The following is a 20,594-nucleotide window of genomic DNA, read 5'->3' on the forward strand; positions in this document are numbered from 1 at the left end:
CCACATTGTCTGCGGGGGTAGATATGAAATGTTTTTATTTCGAGTCATATGAAGTTGATAGCTAGTGTAAGCAATGATAACTGGCGCCCAACGTGGGGTCACTAAATTTCTCTCTGATTACTAATGTTCTGACTGAGATCTGGTACGGCAAAGAACTGGGAATTGGAAATTTCCGTTGTATAGTTTTCCATCCCTGCTTGGTTTTCCTAATGAGCGAATAAGAAATAAAACAAAAAACGCCTTTAAGAACCAAACGGAAAATCATAATACAGTTAGACTTAAAGAGAATTCCGGAGAGAACGAAAGAACACAATAACCATTTCCTCCCTACAAAGAAAAGTGGTTAGTTAGTTGATCAAAAAGTTAACAGGTGTTGAAGCAACAAGAAAACATTACCACTAACTAGCCAAGAGTCTGCGTAAGAGCATTCACATTCACAAAAAGAGAGCCTCAAAGAGTAGATAAATAAAACACAAACAGAGACCGATAAAAACAATCCACAAACTAGCGGCTTTTCCACATCAAGCCAAACTTAGAGACATAGTTTTTTTGTTGGTGTTATAACACCATCAACCATCATCTCTCAACTGCTACGTGAGTTTAAGCCAAACACAACAATCAGTTTAAATGGTTCGAACGAAAAACTAAGACGTGTTTACGGATAACAGTGCGATTTGAATTGGCATTGGCATTTTTTTTTTTTGTTTTCTATTTTTTTGCTAGAAAAATGTTATGAATGAATGGCAGAAAAAAAGCATTACAAAATTACCCCAAAACGTGACAAACTAATTATGTTAAATTATTACGGATGATTTAGAAAGGTTGTGTGTTTGTTGGTGTTGATAAAAATATTAGCGGCGACAACGTTAAGTGCAACTAATCCCATTTCAAAAAGAATGTGTTATATTTTGTAATAAAGTGCAAAATTATGTAGAAAGAAATGCAAAATATGTAACGGTACAAGAAAAATGTAATAAAAAAAAACAAAACTTAAGAAAAATAAAAAATACAAAACGTGAAATATAAAAAAATAAACCAATTTGTTTCGAAAATTTCAAGAAATATTATTTTTTTATAATATTGTAAAGTTTATAATGTTATAAAGTGTTAATGTCCACAAAAGTTTTTTAAATAGAAAGTGGTTATAATTGTTTTTTGTTAAAAAAAACTCCACTTTCTACAACGTACAATTATAAATTTATTGTCAAATTTCATTGGACCACAACATCGCTTAGATATTTTTGGATTATTCCGGCGAAATTTTTTCAGATAACTAAGGTAAATCTTTGAAGTGAAAACTAAAATTACACTGTGCACCACTGAAAATGCAAACAACTTCTAGTGGGCATTTTCTGAAAGTACATATTAAGACTACAAAACCCCTAGTTGTGTTTCGTGTTTTTAGATCGGGTTTGGATTTTATGGCCACATCTATACCGGGCTAAATCGACCCTTTTTTCAATTGAAATGTGCTTTATCTCAGAAACTAATAAGACTTTTGCTTTGCAGTCTTCAGCGATATTGTAGTCCTAAAGTAGTAGAACTTATATGTCGAACAGAAGAACTACGAAAAACCACATATAGCGCATCAAAATTGATAAAATATAGGAAAGATTACATAATTTCTGGAATTATGGTCAGTAATTGGCAAACTAGTAAGAGTTGAACCAAGTCCTCAGCAATTCTTCAGAACATTCTGAAACTGTAAAACACTTATTTCATGTTGTTTAGGCGGTATTTCATATCATACTTTCTACAAAACATATTTCAAACAACGTTCACACAGGCTGTTTATTCTCATATTTGAACTTTCAATGTATTGTTGATATATTTATTAAGTTGTCGTTGAAAAATATGATAGAAACAACGCGGTAGACGAATTTTACAACAATGAAATGATCTGAAGAGTTGTGCATTACATTCCAGCGAATATTTTTCCCAAAGATAACATTAAGAAAAATTTTACGGTTTTAGAGATACGCTGCGAAATATATACAAATCACGGAAATTTTAGATATATTATAAAATTTGAGGCAATAAATGGGGTTATTCGTGTTTATTATGTTTCCAAATACATTATTCTTGTTCTTATCTACGAGTTTGCTGCGGATGTCATGGAAAGATTCGTATTGGTTTCAAAGTTATAGCCCAGATTTTCTTTAAAAAGTCAATATTTAGCCATGTTTAGATTGAGCCATAAAATCCGAACCCGATCTAACAAAACTAAACCCAAAGAGGGTTTTTGTCTATTGCGTCTATACTTTCATAAGAACCGCATTTGAAATTGTTTGCACAAAATTACCTTGAAAATGTTGCACAGTGTTATGTTGCTTCTAACACTAAACATACATATATTAAACATGCATAAAAATTTTTAAATACCTTACATGGCGACAAGAATATGTATATTCTAGGACCAACAAGAATCTAAAACTTTGCTATTGTTACCAGTTTTCTTTATAAATTGGAAAACCTTTTTTTGTACGGAGATAATCCTTCTCTACCTTCGAAACGTATCTGACAAATTAAAATTTTTTTATAATTTATGATGGAAACATTCAGAAAATAAAGATCGGGGTTGTTGTAAAAATGCGATGAATGTGTAAAATATTTAATGTAAAAAATGTGAACCCTTGTTGTCATGAACGAATTTTAAAATGTCTTAAGTCGGACGAGACTAATGTTGACAGTTGTACTGTACAAATTAAATAGCGAGGGAATGAACGACAGTGAATTCCTTCTAGTTCCTTTAAGAACGATTTAATAGCAACATGTTAGGTTAGGTTGGGTTTAAAGATGCGAAACCACAAAAGACAGTACAGATATTCTGAATTCATGTAAAGATGATGATGATGCTCTGCTTATTGCAGATGCTGTATTATTGACCGATGGTTATTACTGCAGATTTGAAATATGATAATGGGATCTATATCTTCTTATGTGCAGAAAGGGATATCGGTAAAAAACGCTCGTCTCTATCTCTTCGCAAATCCACATTATATACAGTGCCCGACGCAATTTTCATTCCAACTTGGATTTAGAGATGTAACCCTAGAGTGACCGTGATCTTTAGTGAGAGAAGGGAAATGGTTCTACACTGGGAGATAACAGGCCAGAATGCTTTGTATATCTTACATCTACACGCAGAGAAAAAATATTTTTCGCTTTTGTTGGAACAAAAATATATGTTTTGGTTCCAAAAATGTATTTGTTTTGTTCAAACATTCTAATCCAAATCCAAAAATACCATCTTTTGTTCCAAACATAGAAAACAAAAACAACTTTCGAATTTCCGCAATATTGTTAAAATCGTTAACAATACCGATTGTAGGAACTATCATAATCTAATTTTGTTTACAAAAACTATTGTCAATACAGAAAACCAGCCCAGAATTTTTTGATTTGAGTGCATATACTTCTCATATACACTTTTCGCATAACTTGGATATAAATGTCGCGTATAATATTGCAATCATTGATGAACACAATACATGGTTTGCTGCATTGGCTGACAACAAAGACAAACAAAAAGCCACAAGAACCCACCACAACATAAGGAATAATTAAACACCATAACAAACATGAAAAGGAAAGAAGAATGAAACAAAACAGAAACAAATAAAAACAAGGGTCTCACAAGTACATACACACAAAAACAAAGGTAAAGGCAGCATGTCATACAAACACACCACAACTCACCAAAATTGTTTTTTCAACACGGCATCGAATAGCGAGAGAAGAGAAACAAATTTTCGAAGAAAAGAGAGAAATATTGTTCAGTTGACACAAACTATTTTTGGATTTACAATACTACATGAGGAATCCAACAATATGTTAACAATACATATTTTGCTCTTGGAATATTGTTGGATCAAACATATTTTTTTCTCTGCGTGTAGTTTCCATACGCGGTACGCTTTCTAAAGGTTGATCTCACGGAGTTGGTGTATTAGTAGCGGTAAGATTCTCTATCCATTGCTAAACAATGGCAAATGAAAATTGAAGAGAGAATACGTGTGGTTTGTTTACACTTTTAAATATGAGGGCGAGCATCACTGATGTAGTAGCACATCAATGCCTTAACAGAGTCATCAATTGGTAAATCGAACGTCTTAGAGCATGGGTGCTCAAAATATTTGTGCATTAGTCTCTCTGAGAAAATCTTTCCTTTGCTAAACCACGGCAGATGAGAATAAATAGAACTTATGTTGTTCTTGCAGTCACGTTAACGTATATGGGTGATCTTGGCTGACTTAGAGCCACCCCGAGTTAGTTCATCTGCTATTTCGTTTCCCCTTATTTTACTATGTTCTTTTCTGCAATCAAGGATATGACTATCGAAATATGTATGTAGTCACGGGTCATGTGAGATTGGGTTCAAGTCCTCTAAGCAACTCGGTTGCTGTCATCCTTTTTTAAGGCATCCGATTTTGGGATCTTTAGAGAATCTACTTGTGCCCAAATTGCAAGATACAGTTTCCTTTCCATTGTCTTAAAAAATAATAATAAAGATAGAGTAATTAGTTTACAATGTGGTAATGTTTGACTCGGTTTCCCCATTTTGGGGATGTAGTTCAGACATTAAAAATATCAATCAGTATTTTTAACACAATTCTGAAGCCTATCTGATATTATGCCATCCATTCACGAAGATTTGAAAGGCTGAAAGTTGTTAATCGCCCATTGAAAAATTTGGTCCAGCAAACCATCCCAATCGGTAGGTTATTGAACAGAGTCCTCATAGGTAGTCAGGAGAGTTTTGGTAAGATCATTTACGACATTTTCGACTTCTTCCACTGTATGTAGATCATTCTTTTCACACAGTCTAGAGTCCCAATATTTTGAAAAAGTATCATGCTGTGATCCGAGAAAAAAACTTTTCACATACCCATCGATTTCTAATAGCAGAGTCGTCCATCAACCGGCATCAACGGTTATTTTAATTACTTCTCCCCTAAGTTTATTTTGAAAAGTTGGCTTGTTGCCTCTTTTACATATTTAGTCCAGTCAAAATAGACATTAAAATAGCAAAAATTCCCTCAAAGCTGAATTTTGGTGGAGAGTTAGAGTTTGCCATTAGAATTTAGGGACTTTTAGGTTTTTGGATTTTTTCTTGAAAACGGCGAGTCTAATCCAAGTTTGGTCTACATAATTTTTTCCAAGACGGAACCATTCTTGAGATATATCAATTTTAAAAAGCAAATAACACTGTGCAACAAGATTTCTGTGCGGTGGATAATTCCTTTTGGAGATGAAAGCCCTTAGTGAGTATATTAAGAACCCAAAAGGAAATTTTCCCAATAGGTCAAGTTTCTGAGATATCGCGCGATGAATTTTTTGAATTTTTGCCTATGATGCTTCAGAAAATAGCTTTATGTCTCTGTTTGCCGTTATTGCAGCTTCGTTTTGAGATTACATGTCTTCAGTCAAATCGAATGGCGAATCTTTTTGTAGAACATTTCATTCTTCTAACTCAATTCCTTTCATGTCCTTTCTTTCTTGATCCGTAGTAAAAGTACCACAAGATGAGATTTTACAGCATCCAAATATTCCACAAAAATGTTGCTCAGAGAATTTTAGGTACGGTTCTCATTGACAAATAATCGATATTGTCACGTTTTCATTGTCTTTTTTGACATTTACCCGGTTTTTGTGCAGAAAAAACCCTAAAAAAAAACCTATTCTTAAATTTTGGACGGTTTGGCATATACACTCTGTTTCATGTCAATAGCACATTTCAAATTGCTTTTTATTACTTCAGTATAGTCGATATCCATGGAATAACCTCGGGAAAGTTTATATATCTTGGTTTGTAATTTTATGAAGTATCTTTAAATAGAAAGTTTGGCTTCAAAAAAAAAAAAATAAAAGCTATTTCAAGTTTAAAACGCTAAAATTGGTCGAACTATGACTTTAATACCGGGGAAATAAGAGCTTATGAAAGCTGTGGACTTTAATTGTCTATAATACGTTAACAATTTGGGACAGTTTCTTCTTAGTTTTATAAAAAACTAAAGAAAAACGAAGGAATGAAGAGAGATGGTGCAAAATAAACTTGAAATTTGGGTATTCTTGATCGAGAAACTTCAAATTCCTACGACTTCTATTCCATAATACGGGTCAATGATAGCATTAAGATAAATTAATCATTAAAATATCAGGTGATTGTTATTGCTCTGAGTCTGAGCCAACATACTATAAAGAAAAACCCAGATCCTTCCCACACACAGAAAGAAAATAGGTTAGATTTCTTACACAGACATAAACTGGAGATAACATTAAATTTTGTACCGCAATATTTTGAACTTTCCGATTCCATGAGGCGGTCACCTCGGCGATGCAGGTGGTCTATTAAGTTCTTCTCTTCCAGGAGATCCAAGAAGTGAAAGTTTCTGCCATCGAGAACCTGCAAATAATGATTATTTTGCCTCGGGAAATGTCTACTGGTTTTTCCTTATAATATTCATTATACCTGCCACAGAAATTCCACCTAGTTTCTTTCTGTGTATAGGAAGGACCTCGTTTTTTCTTCATAGTATGTTGGCTCAGACCCAGAACAATAACAATCACCTGATATTTTAATGATTAACTTATCTTAATGCTATCATTGACCCGTATTATGGAATAGAAGTCGTAGAATTTGAAGTTTCTCGATCAAAAATACCCAAATTTCAGTAGAATTTCAAGTTTATTTTGCACCATCTCTCTTCATTCCTTCGTTTTTCTTTAGTTTTTTATAAAACTAAGAAGAAACTGTCAATTTTTTCCAAATTGTTAACGTATTATAGACAATTAAAGTCCACAGCTTTCATAAGGTCTTATTTCCCCGGTATTAAAGTCAAAGTTCGACCAATTTTAGCATTTTAAACTTGAAATAGCTTTTATTTATTCCAATTTTAAAGAATCGTAAGAAAATTAAAAAAAAATGTAACGGTACGTTATCGAAGCCAAACTTTCTATTGAAAGATACTTCATAAAATTACAAACCAAGATATATAAACTTTTCCGAGGTTATTCCACGGATATCGACTAAACTGAAGTAACAAAAACCTATTTTGAAATGTGCTATTGACATGAAACAGAGTGTATGGACCAGAGTCGGAGAAAAAAGTATAAAAATCGAATATTTTCTTAAGTGTTTTGATATTTTGACCTTTAAGAACCTTTCGCTGACAGTTCGTATGTTCCAGAAAATTGTTTACCGATATTTTTGCATATTGTAGTTGATTGTTGCCTTGAATTTTGAACGGTTTAGTATCTGTGGACCAGAACCAGACAAAACAGGATAAAAATCCCATTTGCTTTGCTATTTTCACCTTTAAGAACCGTTTATACAAAGATCATATGTTCAAAGAGGTGTTTATTGAGATCTAGGGTACATTTTTGTAGTTGGTTGTTTGCTTCAAATTTGATTGGTTTGATATTTGTAGACCAAACCCCGAGAAAAATGCAAGAAATTACATTTTGACGATTATGACCTAGAATATGAAGTTTAAGTGTTCACAATTTTTGTTCTTTAAGACAAGGTCGTTAAATTTCTTGACGGTTTGAAAGATATGATCCTGACAAAATGATGAATTTTTACGTTAAAGCCTCAAATCTTTGGAGGCCTATAACAGCAAAAGTTGATAAGATGGGAAAAAACAGTGAGACGCGTGTCCTCTCATTTTAGGTCTTCTATCACACTGCGGTGTCAGAACATGGTTAATAATTTTCGTGTTGCATAGTGTTTACTTTAGAAAAATTTAGAACAGCTATAAGTTTTGCCACCATAGTAGCAATAGAAAAATATTAAATCTGGTATTATACTAATTACCTTTAAGAAGAAGCTAAAGTCTGTAGAATAACTATCACGTTGACCTACATGTTGTAAGAAAGTTTTTAACCCATAAAGAATCTTAATTCAATTAAATAATGTGGCTAAAACCACGAACGTACTGAAAATCGGGCTGTAACGTTATATGAGGACCATTTTCTGCAAAGAAAACCAAGTGCCCCTAGGAAAGGTCACAAGCTAAATTCCATCCAGTTTCATTTCGATTGGATAACGTGACAAAAAATTCGGTCTATGGAAATAATATAAAAAAGGTTCAAAATTATGGTGGTGTAACACTTCGCCACGACCGGAAACGACCCTCAATCAAATAATGTTTTATATATAACATATTTTAATACTAAATCCGGTTAACCCTATAACTCTCGAAGGGATCAATGGAGTTTTTGTATACATCTTAATATTTCTTTCAAAATTAAATAAAGTTTGGTGATGGAGTATATGGGACCTCTTCTTCGGCTACCTCTCCCACAAAAGTTCACAAATATTTGAACGAGTGCCTTAAGAGCAGTCAGATAATCTATGGTGCAATTTTTACCTGATTACAATGACATAATTCTACCTAGTGGTCCTGTTTACAATTTTAAAAGGTTTCTCGTGGATGATTCCATACTTTCTGCCATGATGGCTCAAAATCTCTAAAAATTATATAGTGATCTACAAAAATGGCTGGATAACACTGTAATTATCTAAAATAATGACTCCAAAATTAGATCATGTTCCAATATTGACCATATCGGTCTCTTCATTCAAGTACGTACTTCCTCCACGAAAGATCAACATATTTGCTATTTCATCCAGTTTAAGTTGCCAACAGACCATTTGCTTTTTATACCATCCACCATATGGAGGGTATAATTAAACTTGTCATTCCGTTTGTAACACATCGAAATATTCGTCGGAGACCCTATAAAGTATATGGTAATATTCAAAAATGTTTTACAATCGTTGAAGTTGAGGTTCACCATTTAATAAGTCGCGAACTGTCCATATATTTTATATAATATGAATATATTTATATTAATTGAAGTGTTCTAGCCGCGGTCTCATAATATAGACCATAATAAATAAATTACGTGGAAGCTGTGTTGGTGGTAATATAAAAAATGGGTAAAAATGTGTTGAAGTTAGCAAGTTTTTTTGTGTTTTTTCGTGATTTCTGGTCAAACCAGGGAAAATTCAGACCTGAGCTCAAAGAAAGAATTGAAGAATAATCCTTGGGCAACATGGTTCTAATGTATCACTTCTCGATATATACAGTGCACCCCCATTAAATCGATGCTGACATTTTGAAGTTTTGAAATCGGGGTTTTTTGATTTTTTCTTGTAATTGGAGGGCGCAACCAGATAATGACCTAAGCTATGTATTAGATTGTTGAACTCGTTATTCCACGTCGTTTGATGTATATCTCATGAGTGTGCTCCATACAGCTCCCTAGTAATAGGAGTCCAAAGTCGAATTTTTGGTGCGTAAATTTTCTTTAAAAACATATTTTTTGGCTTCAAAATTTACAACTGTGACTCAGGTACCCTTGAACCCCGCGTGATTTTAGTTTTTTTCCGCGCCGGATTTAATGAGCCCTACCGTGATCGAATCCATCCACTATAACCGCTGATATTGATACTCTGAAAATAGGAAAATAAGCAAAATTTTATTTTGACTAATCCGCATACTAAACCGCGATTTCCCTTAAAATTTTTTACAGAGATGGAATCCTTTATACGCGATTATAATATTTGTCAAAAAGGTGTGTCATATATTTCAGAGATTCGGGAGTAGTAATCGTATTTAACCAAAACTAGAATCAGGTAGCACATCCGCGGTTCTTGACGAATCTGTATAAAATTTGTTTTATTGACGTATTTTTAACAGGGGGTCACTGAAATCGGATGCGCCTTATAATCATATGAACATCGCGTTAGTTTTACCCACATGAAGCATTTTGGTGTAGTAAGATGCGACTGATGGCACACTTTGGTCGCTGAACCAAACATGGAAAAATGCAAACATATTGACAGAGATGCACTCGCTCTATGCGAAAAGCACATGCGCCTCAACTGATTTTAACTATTTCGCGCGTTATACGGTTTTTACTTTTATGTTTTTTCTTTGATTGTAATATCAATATCACTCTTTATTTCCTAATTCTATTGCTTATCACACTAACCAAATATACTTTCACGATGATAAACTATTTTCCTTGAAGAGGTTTTAGCAAAATAATTCAGGTTTTGTTTCAAAATTTTGCAAAATAGTAGAATAACTCCCAAAAAATGTTCTCAAAATTTTCGTATTAAACCAAAAAATATATTCTTGAAATAATGTTCCAACAATAAACTTTTGTCTTTTGTTGTAGCTGCAATATGCAATTTAAAATCCTAATCTATAAAATTTTGGTCTCACATTTTTTTAGACATTGTCTAGATTCTGTACGTATTTTTAATTTATTTTTTAGAGATTTTTATGGTGCTCTGAGTTAGAATAAATAAAATTTACTCCAAGTTTCCTTCATTCTTTTTTGATTTTCCGCGAAAATGAAAATAAATTTAGCAAATAATTAGGCCTCTACGGATAGATATTAAATGCTGTTACCGATTTATATATACATTTTGGTATTACAACACAAAGGGAATTTTTAAATATTTTTTCTTTATAAGGGAATAAAACCCCCCATAACTTTTGGGCGCAGCATCCAATTTTGTGAACGCGAACAGATTTGAAACCACGATTTTTTTCTTAACCCATGTACCAAAAATCGTGAATGTGCTTATAAAAAAATTTTTTAATTTTTTTTCGATGGAATTGCAAAGGAAATTTGAAATTTACCATATATATTATTGATGAGCATAAAATTCTATGTCGATTTGACCATGTCCGTCCGTCCGTCTGTCCGTCCGTCTGTCTGTCTGTTGAAATCAAGATACAGCTCACAATTTTAAAGATAGAGAGTCAAAATTTGGTACAGAAGTTTTTATTACTTGCAGGATGGTTGGTATTGAAAATGGGATATATCGGTCCACGTTTTGATATAGCCCCCATAGAACGGTAACTCCGTTTATTTTGAAGGTTTTAGCTTCATTATCACACCGAAATGGCTGAAATTTGGTACTTAGTCTACGTTGGTGGTATAAAACTTTCCCCCAGAACATTGTCGGTATCGGTCCATGCCTTCATATAGCCCCATAGAACGGTACCTCCGATTTTGAACGTTGTGGCCTCAATATTCCACCGAAATGGCTGAAATTTGGTATTTAGACTTCGTTGGGGGTACTCAAACTTCCCCTTTAAATTTTTCGGTATAGGTCTACGCCTTCATATAGCCCCCATGGAAAGGTACCTCCTGATTTTTCGTATTTTGAAAATTATGTCTTCAATATTACGCCAAAATGGCTGAAATTTGGTATTTAGTCTTCAATGTGATATAAAACTGTTCGCCAGAAATATGTCTGTACAGGTCCACGCTTTCATATTGCCCCATTTCTGACTAAAATTCGTCGGTATAGGTCCACGTTTCGATATAGCCCCATAGAACGGTACCTCCCGATTTTCGTAATACTGAAGATTGTGACGTCAATATCCAACCGAAATGGCTGAAATTTGTTATTTCGTCTTCCAAGAGTTATAAAATATTCCAGAAGAGTATTATCAGTATACGTCCACGTCTTCCTATATCCCCATAGAAGCGTACTTCTTGATTTTCGGTATTTTTTAAGTTTTAGCCACATTCTCTTACCGAAATATAGGAAATTTGGTATTTAGTCTTCTTTGAGCCTAAAAACTTTCCGTCAGAAAGTTGTCGGTATAGATCGACGTTTTGAAATAGCCCCCATAGAATGGTGCCTCACATTGTTTTACCGAAATTGGTGAAATTTAGTATTAAGTCTTCTTCATACACGAAAGGAAACTAATTATTTCATTTTACTTCAATACAACTTATGGTGGAGGGTATAACAAGTACGGCCCGGCCGAACTTAACGCCGTCCTTACTTGTTTACGTATGTTATGTAGCTTCTATATTCACATGTAAACTCATATGCACATCAAAATTGTGATTTTACATACATACGATTTTATGTATTCTGTATCTTATATACATAACCATGGTGGATCTTTCACAGGAATATTTCTTCTAAACCGGTAACATTTTCAAATCCATTGTTTAATAAATGCAAACTGTACAACGATTTCGGGAAAATGTACCATTGGTTCCATAAAAAACTACTTACTACTTTGAAAAATTGCATTTTCCTTCACAGTTTTCACTAAAGTGTAGCCTTCTCAATAGTCACCACCGTGAGCCGTAACTAATTTTAAATGAAATGTTTTTACACCTGGTAAGTTTTCGCGGATTCTGGAACTACAATGCTCATATATGAGAAAAATCTAAAAACTAAAAAATCGCCGGTCAAAATTCACATTTTTAGGTTTTTTTAGGTTTTACGATTTTTGATGGAAACCGCAAGTCTTATGGAAATGGAACAAAAGAGAAAGTTGTAGCAGTAAAAATTCTCTACAAGATTGACATTAATGGCGATTTCTTCTTGTTTTTGAATTTTTCTCATCTAGGGATATTGCTGTTTCAGAAACCGCAACAACTTCCCTGGTGTAAGCGGTTTTCATTCAATGTTAGTTAAGGCGCACTGTGCATGATATTGTTTTATAAGGAGGCGATACAGTAATTTCATTGTCCCAATTTGAACTTCTATATGTCAAAAATGTTAAACCCTAGGAAAATGTCGTAAAGGTTAATCTTGTAGAGAATTATCACTGCTACAAAAATGTCTTTTGTTCCATTTCCATAAGACTTGCGGTTTCCAACCAAAATCGCGAAAAACCCTAAAAACCTTAAAAATGCGAAATATGACCGCGATTTATTTGAAAATCCCTCCCTCTTTTTAGTTTTTTTTCATATTTCTCATCTATGAACATTGTAGTTCCAGAATTTGCGAAAACTTCCCACGTGTAAGCACATTTCATTTAAAATTAGTTAAGGCACACCGTGTCACTCAACACTTTCCACGCGTTTTTTTATTTCTTTTTTTTCACAAAGTAGAAAAGGAGTACTGTTTCTCTCTACGTTCTGTCAGAATATCTGAAAAACTGCGTGTAAAATATTTCACCATGTGACTACCGAGTTCCCTTTAGATTTGCACAAACAAAAAACTACACAATTCCAATGTTTAGAATTTTTTAATTTCTCTCAAAGACTGTTAGTATATCGATTTTTAAACCTCTCAAATTATCAATACCATGACTATAAATAAACCCATGTCTATTGTGTGAGCTTTATTTTAGAATTTTGAATTTGAATATTCCAAACCATTTTCATAAAATCTCTTGTGCCCCTATTCGTTACTAATTTAGAACTCTTACTCAATGTCTAGTAGGTATTTATTTTGTTATCAAAGTGAACTAAATAACTGTAATAAATCGTAACTTCTTTGAATAATCAATACAAACTCTGACTTATTTAGTCTAAGAGAACACACAAACTAAACAAAAAACTATAATAATAAAGTATAACATATCCACAAACATATGCTTATGCCACACACAATACACCTCTGATGATATATGGGTCCATATAGAGTTCAGTGTCGTATATTGTGTTTTTTTTTGCTATTCCAATACTGATATTATAACGGTTCAATCAAATCGAACAATACAATTTTGTTTGATTGTAGTATGAAAATGTTTTTTAGTTGATCAGACAACAACAAAAACATAACAGAAAAATAGAATGGAAACAATAACAGCAGCATGAGAAGAAACACACAAACACAACATCAACAACATCATCATTTTTGAACCAAACCCAATAATCATGGCTGGATTTGAGGAAAAAGTCCATTCAATGAAAACAAAACATGGCAACGAAAGAACGAACACCAGCCGAACAAACGACTCCAAAACCAGAACTATTCAATGTTGCTTTGGGGATAGAAATGGAACAGCCAGCCAGCAATAAGAACAGCCACACATAACAATAACATAGAATCTTTGATAGATGTGGATGGGATGTAAACAAAAAAACAACAACAGACAACAGTAACAACAAAGAAAAAACTAACGAAGTGATCTCCAATCCAACTTTGTTGTGAAAGAATAGGAATGGGTTTCTTTGTGGAATAGATGGCTGAATATGCATACGAAAGATGATCATAATCTATTATTATGATGATCATATTAATGACGATTATGATTTAACGTTGACCATAATTTTGCTGACTTTGTTAGGTGACGGATATGACAATGATATTGTATTTATGTTTACTAAGCTTAATTTCGTTCTCTTCTTCAAGCATTTAATAGGAAACTGCTGGGTGTAAAACTAAATTTGCAAAATATGCTAATAAGAATTTCGAAAAAGTGTCTGTCGTTAAATCTGTAGGCGTATCAGATTTATTTTATGGCCAACACCTCACTTTGATCGCGAGATAGCTTCTTTTAATATCAAAAGCATAACAAAAATACATATATTAGACTGTCCCAAAAAAGAAAAACAGAAAAATCAATATGCCAACAAATTTCAGATTTTGAAATTTTTGTTGAAGAATTGTTGCGACCGCTAAGAACCTCAAATGTCAAATTACAGCTAGTTAGGTTAAAAATTTTAGCTAAAATCCTCAAAATACCGAAAATCGGGAGTTACCGTTATATGGGGTGCTATTCCAACACTTGGGCCGATATAGACCATCTTCGAACTTGATCTGCCTATGGAAAAATACAAGTGCAAAAGTAGCTTTCCAGCTCAATTATTGTGGAGGAATATTATCCTGTAGTGCGATTCTCTAACTCATTTTTTGAGCTACCGAAAAAATCGGTAACATTAAAACGAAACATTTTGAATGAAATGTTTAAATATGTAATAGTTGAAAACATTGTTGCTATCGGTAGAACTTTGCGACTACTTCCTATTACAGAATAATATCGTTAATTACCGAAATTATAAGTATTTTAATTTTACGGATTTTTGTCGGTAACTCCAAAAATGTGTTAGAGAATCGCACTACAGAGCAAGAATAACAAACCTGAGATACAAACAAACATAACATACCCTCCATACTATGGTAGAGGGTACAGAAAGTTGTACTGTGGTAATAAGAACGACGAAAACTATCTGAAATTATTTCATCCACAAATAAGTCTGAAACTGCACTAAAGGCAAAAAGTTTGAACCTCTGTGGGTCAGGACCGGAAGCAAGATGTATGTTTCGTGCAAATTTTAGACCAAATCGGCAACTTCAAGCGATTTTGGTTGGTTGCCGTAGGATACAGATAAAGAGTAATATCTCAGGTTTTATGGACTTGTCCCCGAAAATATATTCTGTTGAAATAGGGTCCGTGAGAACTACCTGGTTTAAAACTGCACTTTTGCGGACAATTTTGTGGTGGAGGTACTTTAAGGAGCGACCGATATAGTCCATGTTTCAATTAGATCTCTGTCTCCCTTCGAAAGTTATCGTTCAAAGCATAACAAACATATATTAGACTGTCCCAAAAAAGCAAAACAAAAAAATCAATATGCCAACAAATTTCAGATTTTAAAATTTTTGTTGATGAATTGTTGCGACCTCTAAGAACATCAAATGTCAAATTACAGCTAGTTCGGTTAAAATTGTAGCTAAAATCCTCAAAATACAGAAAATCGGGAGTTACCGTTATAAGGGGTGCTATACCAAAACGTGGGCCGATATAGGCCATCTTCGAACTTGATCTGCCTATGGAAAAGTACAATCAAGTGCAAAAAGTAGCGTTCTATCTCAATTTTTGTGGAGGAATATTATCCTGTAGTGCGATTCTCTAACTCATTTTTTGGGTTACCGACAAAAATCGGTAACATTAAAACGAGAAATTATGAATGAAATGTTCAAATAAAAGTTGACAACATTTTTGCTATCGGCAGAACTTTGCGACTACTTTCTATTGGTCGTTAACTTACAGAATAATATCGTTAATTACCGAAATAATAAGCATTTTAATTTTACGGATTTTTGTCGGCAACTCCAACAAAAATGTGTTAGAGAATCGCACTACTGAACAAGAATAACAAACCTGAAATACAAACAAACATAACTTACCCTCCATACTACGGTAGAGGTTATAAAAAGTTGTACTGTGGTAATAAGAACGACGAAAACTATCTGAAATTATTTCATCCACAAATAAGTCTGAACCTGCACTTAAACCAAAATGTTTGAATTTCTGTGGATCAGGACCGGAAGCAAGATGTATGTTTCGTGCAAATTTTAGACCAAATCGGGAACTTCCAGCCATTTTGGTCGGTTGCCGTAGGATACCGCTATAGAGTACTACGAGTATCTCAGGTATTATGGACTTGCCCCTGAAAGTATATGATGTTGAAAAAAGGTCCGTGAGGACTACCTGCTGCAAAATATCCACAACGATTCGACAGGAGGTTTAGAACTGCACTTTTGCGGACAATTGTGTGGTGGAGGTACTTTAAGGAGCGAACGATATAGTCCATGTTTAAATTAGATCATTGTCTCCCTTCGAAGGTTATCGTTCCCTCCATTTAAGCGAATAATTATGAACTTCAGGGGGGAAGGTACTGGAAGGGGTAGATTGACATGGCCCGTCTTGCAACGTTATCTGAGTTAGGATAAAATATTGCTAAGTTTAGTTGATTATTTGATCCGTTCGACGGTTATCTTTGGGTTAGCTTTCCTCTGTTGCTTTGGATGGGGATGGTATCCGATTACTGCATTCGCACTATACTCATATCTTTGAACTACCTGTAAAACTGCATCTCTGTGAATGCTTCACAAGCCTGCCTGACAGGATCGCTGATATTGAGGTTCCTGTTTGTACCAAGGATGCTATTGAATCATGGGTGCAAGTGATCTGGCATGTCATCTTTTTAGCATTTTCACTCATGAATTTTATATGAGCGTGACCACCATAAGATGACATTCATTTTCGGATCTTAAGATGACATTCATTATCGGATCCTAAGCATGTCATTTTGACCAATGCTTTGACATGTCATTTTCACCTACCCTTTGGCATGACATTTTCATGTCTTGTTTGGAAAATGGAAAATTCTGTATTGAAATATGATTTTCATGACAAACCAAACTCTTTATTAATTCAAACTAATTCATGAAATAACTAAAACTAATTTATCAGCATAAAGTTTACACCCAAAATTTCAATTTTATCACCGTCGCTGCACCGCAACAGAGTTTACTTCGTCCACTCTCAGCCACTGATTTTGTTTCATCTTACAAAAGCTTTTCTATTATCTTCTCATCACCAGTTCAGATTTCGACATGGACTCCAACAGCACTCCTTTAAGAATTTCTAGTTCGTGAACCTACATTTAATTTGTAATTTTGTAATTTTATAACAAAAGTTTTGGAAATGTAGACTCTTTTGTTTTGATGTCGCTACATGTAGGGATGTACAAATCGACTTGTTTGTTTCTAGTGATCTGTACAAATGATTCAAATGTTGATGAAAAGATCGGATCTTTCACGACTTCCTTTGCATGGGTTTAAATGCTAATGAAAAGATCGGATCTTTCACGACTTGCTTTGAACCAATGCAAAATACGCCATGAAATCACGTCATCGCATAGAACCCCTTCCTTCAAATTTTGCTGGGTTAGGATATCTCTCTGGAGATCATGGAGATTCTAACTGCATGACTCTGTGGGAAAAGTCCAAACAAAAAGTCCGCAACATTGTGTGAGGAATGCGCAAGCAATGACACCCAAGCTGGCACTGTATCGACAACATATTGTTGTGTTGATGCACCGGTAAAATCTTCGCCTCCTCACTGCTTATCACAGACCGATCTATTGCTTTAAAAGAGGTTAACAACGTTTCTTTATCTGCACCACAAGTGCTGCTGCCCAGCAACTTGTGAACACTGCTACTTCTGATCTTTTTGCAAATAAGTGTGGATTGCGCGGGCGGCTTAAACTAGCTTTCGGACGTTACGCCAAACATCTTGGGGTATTTATTTCGGAATCAGGAAACCATCGACCAATATGTTCTACAGGAACCTAATTTCAGCCCTCTAGGTGGTGAATAGTGTAGAAGTAGAGGGAAGGAAGTCTTCTCTATGTCATCGAACAGCTTGGCATGGTTAACCGTATCGTAGGCCTTCGATAGGTCAAACGCCACCATGACTATTAGCTCGCACGGCCTGTTCTGGTTCAGTCCTCGACTGATATGTGTGGATATGGCGTGTAAAGCTGTTGTGGTACTGTGCATTTTCCGGAATCGATGTTGATGTTGGGCAACTGGGAAACAGTTTCTTATCACGAGGAGCAGTAGTGCCTCTGGAATCTTTGCTACTGGTGACTGGAGGGAAATTGAGGTGTACTATTCGCCTCTGCTGGCATCCTTACTTAGCTTCAGTAGCGGGACTACCCTGCACACTTTCAAAGCTTTTGGTACAATATGAGTGGATAGCCATAAATTAAGGACCATTGGTAAATACTTAATTACAGGTTCGTTCAGTTGCATAAGGATTACAATTGAGATTCCCAACGCTTTGGCTGATTTCGTGTTTCGGGTAAAATCTTCAACAGCGTTCCTGGTAAATTCTGGTGGCACCTCTAGGTGTGCTCTATAAATTGCCGATTAGAATAACATGCGCACCTTTTCGGATCTGTCACTCTCACAGTAATCTCACAGTATCATCTATATTTTCTGGATTTGAGAGTGATTAACCGTCATTCACAATTTACTGAATCTTTTACCAATGTCGCAAAGCTTCAGGTGGTGAAGTTACTTTTTCGCTTATGCTCGCAATCAACAAAGCTCATCACGCATATTTGAATATTACAACGCCTCCGCTATAAATTTGCTCGGCCAGCGCGGTATCCCTCTGGTCATTGCAAGGAACGGAATGCAAAAAGGTTATGTTGAGCGGTGAATTCCTTTAGCGCCACACTGTTATTGCCCTCCAAAAGCTAAATAATGCCAGACATATAAAGAAAGGCACATCATTTTACTGCTACGCAGATTGGTCCGTAGATCTTTCGAAGAATTTTTCTCTCAAACACGCCAAGCACGGCCTTATCTGCTTGCGCAAGTACCCAGGCTTCGGAGCCATACATCAGCACGGGTAGTATCAGTGTTTTGTAGAGCGTTATTTTTGTTTGACGAGATGTGACTTTGTTTTTAAACTGCTTACTTAAACCAAATTAGCATCTGTTGGCCAATACAATTCTTGTTTTTATTTCACAATTACTACCTCAAACCAACCAACTTCCACAGTTGGTCCGAGCTCAATGGACGCATTGCGTGTCGACACCATCAACTTAGTCTTTTCACCGTATACCGCCTGACCCACTTTAGCAGATTCTCCTTCGACCTTCATAAAGGTATCAGTTACTTGATTTACTGATCGTCCCATGATGTCTATATCATGAGCATAAGCAAGTAACATGCCTTTCGTATAACCTTTTCCAGCAGGATGTTGAAGAGATCACACGAAAGGCTGTCTCCTTGTCTGAAACCTCTTTTGGTACAAAACTCTTCGGAGAGGTTCTTTCCTATTTTAACTGAGGATCTCGTGTCAGTTAATGTCATTTTACAAAGCCGGATGAGCTTTGCGGGGATACCAAATTCAGACATGGCTTGGAATACCTTTGAGCGCAGCGGGCTGTCGAAGGCTGCTTTATAATCGACAAAAAGGTGGTAGGTGTTGATCTGCATCTCTTGGGTCTTCTCCAGGATTTGCCGCAGGGTAAATATCTGGTCAATGGTGGACTTGCCAGGTCTAAAGCCGCATTGGTGTGGTCCAATTATTTCGTTGACCATGGGCTTTAGTCGTTCGCACAATATCCCTGACACTATCTTGTAGGCGATAGGGAGAAGACTTATGCCCCTATAGTTGGAGCATAGTCTTATCTCCTTTCTTAACACAGAGGATACTCAGGTTCCAATCGTCGGGTACTCGTTCTTCCTGTCAGATGGTGCTAACTAGCTGATGAATACACCTTATCAACGTGTCGCCTCCGGTTTTGAACAGCTCGGCTGGTAAGCCATCGGATCCTGCTGCCTTATTATTCTTCAGCCGATTTATTGCTGTCTTCACCTCATCATGGCTAGGCGGTATATATTCAGTACCATCTTCTGGGATAGGGTCTGTGATATCTTCGTCGTCTTCGCTGCTATTGGATGCCAACAGTTTTGAAAAATGTTCTTTCCATATCCTGAGCACACTATCTGTATCAGTTACCAAATTACCTTGCTGGTCTCTACAGGAGAATGTGCCTGTACCAAAGCCATCAGTTTGATGCTTGACTCTTTGGTAGAATTTTCGGACATCATTCTGGTTCCTGTACATCTCGATTTTTTTCACACTCCCGCTTTTCCATCTCCCTCTTCTTCCTGTGGAAAAGACGTTTCTCCTCTCTCCTTTTCTCCCGATATCTCTCTCGTGCGCTACGAGTTGCTACGGATTGTAAACTAGCCCTATATGCCGCATTTTTCTCTTCGGTAGCAGCACGACAGTCCTGATCATACCATGGATTCCTTGGTGGAGGTCTCTTGTATCCAAGTATGGATTTTGCGGCTGTTTGCATGAAGTGGGCAATACTTTGCCATTGCGCTGATATGTTATCGGGATGAGGAGTGCTTTGATTAAGCAATTGGGCTAGTTGAGTGGAATATGCTGTGGCTATCTGTTGTGATTGCAGCTTACCGATGTCTAACTTTCGTGTTGTGTCTGTTCGTACTTTGTTTGCTACGTTTAACCGAGTGCGTACCTTTGCTGCAA

At 35.4% G+C, this 20,594-nt stretch overlaps 1 protein-coding gene across 1 annotated transcript in view; it reads left to right on the forward strand.

Moving 5' to 3' along the window:
* Nucleotides 1–274: 274 nt before the first annotated feature.
* The window catches only part of mwh (multiple wing hairs), a 207,632-nt gene continuing 187,312 nt past the window's right edge, over nucleotides 275–20,594 (forward strand). Inside the window, exon 1 of the mRNA XM_073956896.1 lies at nucleotides 275–1,278. The gene's annotated coding sequence lies outside the window, so the exon portion shown is untranslated. The remainder of the gene's footprint in view (nucleotides 1,279–20,594) is intronic.

The sequence above is a fragment of the Musca autumnalis genome, unplaced genomic scaffold (assembly GCF_047663935.1).
Source record: "Musca autumnalis isolate F117 unplaced genomic scaffold, ASM4766393v1 scaffold_5, whole genome shotgun sequence".
NCBI classification, from domain to species: Eukaryota; Metazoa; Arthropoda; class Insecta; order Diptera; family Muscidae; genus Musca; species Musca autumnalis.